This window comes from Tinamus guttatus, unplaced genomic scaffold (assembly GCF_059628265.1).
Source record: "Tinamus guttatus ecotype Peru unplaced genomic scaffold, ASM5962826v1 Tinamus_guttatus_pri_ptg000077l, whole genome shotgun sequence".
NCBI lineage: Eukaryota > Metazoa > Chordata > Aves > Tinamiformes > Tinamidae > Tinamus > Tinamus guttatus.
The window spans coordinates 355549-359715 of record NW_028288611.1 but is presented as its reverse complement, the minus strand read 5'-3'; positions in this window follow the sequence as shown (position 1 = coordinate 359715).

Below are 4167 nucleotides of genomic sequence, written 5' to 3'. Positions count from 1 at the left end.
TTGAGTGACTAGAGTCATACTTAATATTGTTATTGATTGGTGAAAAAGTTTCTCGCTTTCATTTAAAGGTACAGTCAACCGAAAATCTAGAGCACATGCTCGGTGAGGGGTGGTCGTACCTCAGAGGCGGGTAACTTTTGGGATGGAGGTGTGGTTTTCACATTATAATGAGCAAAGTTCAAGCAAAGTTCATCCGAAAGGAGTGATTTGCCACCTTTGCTGGCTCAGCACCAGACATGTTATCGTATATCTCCCATTAGACAGCCACTGTGCGGCTTATCAGCGGCCCAGCACAGGGAGTGCAACAGAGTTTGGCCGCGGTGTCTTCACTCTGCTCCAGCCTCCGTTACTCCCCTTTGCAGCTGCGAGGAGGGCAGATTGTGTTGCCCAGGGAACCGTGGAGGAGCAGAGTCCATGTGCACCAGCCATCCTGGAAGTGGCAACTGTGTATCACCCCAAGCAAGCTTCTGTAATGCCAAAACTTCTGTTAGGCCCTAGTCTTTCTCTCAGTTCCTGCTTTCAAACAATTCTTCCACAGTGGTTAATATAAAATTATGAGAAACCCTGAAATATTAAAAAATGGTTAGTTTCACTAGGGGTTACATTCTCATTGAAAATTAATAATAAAATAAAAAGATAACAAATGAGGTACAGTGAAAATCTCTAATATATCTTCACAGAAGTATCTCTGATATTTGACTAGATAGATAGAAAAATTACTAAAAATGCTGTGCCCTGTTTTTTTTGAAAAAACTATGAAAAAAGAGGAACAGTATCCCATCAGATGCTCAAGGGCAAATAGGATTGAATCTCTGCATGTTTACAGTAGTTAATATGTACACAGAGCACTTCTATAGAATTAGTTTGGCTCCTGTTTAGAATCTAGCAATATCCATATTAAATTTCCACGTACAGATGAATAAGTACAAGATTAACATGTTTTTTTTTTCTACCATATTCTTAGTATTTATCTTAATAACAGAGTACTCTATATAGAAAAAAGAACAGAATCCTCATTTGGGGCACAAGTGAATTATTTTATAGGTAAATAATCAAAACTTTGGTTTTAGAGATAAATGTAGCCACATTTATCTAAATGTTTTTATAACATTACAAAGGTTGAAGAAAAAATGCATCTAGATACAGAAGAGTTGATATTATCTGTTTCATTTAGTCTATTTTAGAAGGTCAAAAGGGCTTCTTCCTGTGGCTTCTGTCATCTAGATGGGGAAAATAAATCCCACTAACATCTAGAGGAACTGGATTGGGCCCTACAGCAAAAAAAAAAAAAATCTGCTTTGCAACAGGAAGAAGACTAACAACTTTCACAGATGATTTGTATTTCAGGGAAGAGGAAGCTCATTCAGTGGCAGAATTTGACATTTTTTCTATTTGAAAGAAAGGGTCAAGGTGATGAGATTGACACCTGGACAGTTCATGAGGAAATATTTTCAAAATTGCAAAGTACAGACTTTGTTTCTCTTCTCCCTCCCTATTCTCCCACTTTTTTTTTTCTAATCTCACAAAGTCACAAAATGTGTGAAAACTAGGTTTTGCTTCCTAGGCTTTCTTTTCTCCATCTTTATCCTTAATTCTGTGGAAGAATTCTTGTTGAATGCTTGATTAGCTACACATTTCCCATTTACTCTAAAGTTCGTATTAATATAGGATATTGCTGTTTCACAAAAATTCCAGATTTATACTCTGTTACACAAGGACAGGATAAAATACTGATTAAACTGGAAATTATATAAAATGTTTTGATTTAACTTAATATGTTTTTATAGAAATTAGGGAAACCCCTTGAAAGATTTATTTTATAGAGCTGCTATTCAGCACTCTATATATCAGCCCTTAGAAGTGTCTCATGATGGAAAGTCATTACCTTTTTTTTTCTTAAAAAAAAGTTATTTTATCTGGAAAATATAATATGCATTGGTGCCTCCTACAGATATTAAGTAAGTTGGACAAATCTGTTACGGATGTAACTTCCTCTTTAATATCATACACAACATTTTTGTTGTTTTAGATGGTTCATAGCTTTGAAACAGGTGACAGGATAATTCATTAAGTGGAATTTAGTAGACTTATGTATATTTATAAGCATACTTTTGCCAGCTGTACAACAGACACAATTTCATCTGTTATCATATATGGTAGCTTATAAGCTATTTTATTGTTTTTTTTTTCTCCTTAAATGTTGTATTCTTGTTTGTTAGAAAGTGTAAAAATTAAAATATCTCCTGCTAGCACTCCAGCGGCTGCCAAATACCACCCACAATTAGAAAAACACCAGGCTCTTTGCAGACCACCCTTCAGCCATCACAATGACAAAATAATTGTAGAACTCGTAAGATTAGACGAACTGCATAGGAACAAGATACTCAGCCTTTGACAGGAGCTAGTGGGCTATTAAGGAAGTAGCCAAGTAGTAGCATGCTGTTCTGACATTTTTCTTGTTGCCGGTGAACGTAGAGCGACTTCTCTGAGTGCGTGCCAAGACACGGTGATTAGCATGATTAGAGCATACCTTGGTGACACAGTTATATCTGTGCGAAGTTGCAGCGAGCAAGGCTTGGCCATGACTGCTGATATGCCTCATCTAAATACATGGCTTCTGAATGCTGAAACTGTCAAATGAGATGGAGTAAAACTGCTTGCCTTGATGCTGCTTGTCCTGATGTTGCCTGATTAAAAAGTTAGATATATCTTCTTTTCCCATCAACGTAGAAGAAAAGGTTAGCTTTACTATATTTGTTCTTTATGTTGAGCCAGATAGATAAAACATTTCTCCTCTACAAAATTCCCCAATGCACCAACTACCTAAAAAAATCACACACAAGAAAAATCACACTAATTACTACACTAGTGGAGGTCTAACTGAAGGGACCTTCAGTGCACAGTCTTTGTGCCTTTTCAAATGCACGGGTGAAATAAAGCATGATACAGCATAGGTACGATGCCTCAAGCCCAGGAGTCTTTAAAAGCCCACACTAGAAATCTGTTTACAAAAAAATAGTCTACTCCATTATATAATAGTATCAGTTCTTTCCCTTCTAAAGAGAATCTTTTTTTGCATGGTTAAAAAACATTTTTTTTTGACATGCTCTCCCTTCATGGCTGCTATTGTTTTCATGCTGCTTCTCTCTCCAGGTCTCTCTCAGCTTCTCTATCTTACTTACCTACCTTAGAAAAATGTAACTAAGGTTGCATTTCTTGAGATGGATTCTTTAATTCATTATGCCATAAAGTAGATTTGAAGTCTATAGATTATGTATAGATTATGTCTATAGAAGTCTGGAGCATGATGCATAGCCCGGACACCTGCTAAGGACGAAACTGCTAAGAGTAGATTATGTGGGCTATAAGGTTAGCAAGATGCTTTCTTGCTAACCTCCTGTGTTAACTAGTTCAGCTAATTCCATGTGGCAATGGATCATGCAGGGTAGAGAGACATTTTGAATGCTCAGGGAGCATAATTACCTCTGTGCACAGCAGCTTTGGGCAGTCAAATCATGGAAAAGGTAGTCCTTAGCCCAGCTGTTCTTCCAACAGTAATGGAGGAGGTGGGAGGCTGGTACCTCTGGAAATTATATGTAATTTGCCCTTGCTGCTGTGCAGGTGGTGTATGGAGGGAGCAAGGACTGGTGGTGGTGGTTAGTGCTCTGCGAGGCAGTGCAGTGTTAAGCTCGATTATTTTACACCTTGTCAGAGGAAATGCAACCTGGGAAAATGTCCCTTGTCTTGTCTCCAAACTCTTATGGATGACCCCACTGTTTATCTTCACTGTCATCTTTCACTTTGCTCCAATCATCCTTCAGGGCACAGATGGAAGTCACTGTTTCTCATAGGGTTTGCGAGAATTACCCCTTTTCTTCCCTCTATGTAGGTACAGGTTTGTCCATCTCCTCTTTATCTGTTTGGTAAAACATACAGTGCTTTTTCTTCCCCCCCCCCCCTTTTTTTTTCATCAGTTCTTTGAGACGACAAGCATCTTCAGCTCTATACTATACAACAGAAAGCATACAAGGTCATGATACTTTTGGATCATATATTTTAATTAAAAAGTTGCAGTTTAAAATTTCCTGATACTATTTAGATCCGAAAAAAGACCAATCCCCTTTTTTGTGATGTTATATGCTGACAATTTAATTGAAAAATTTCTTT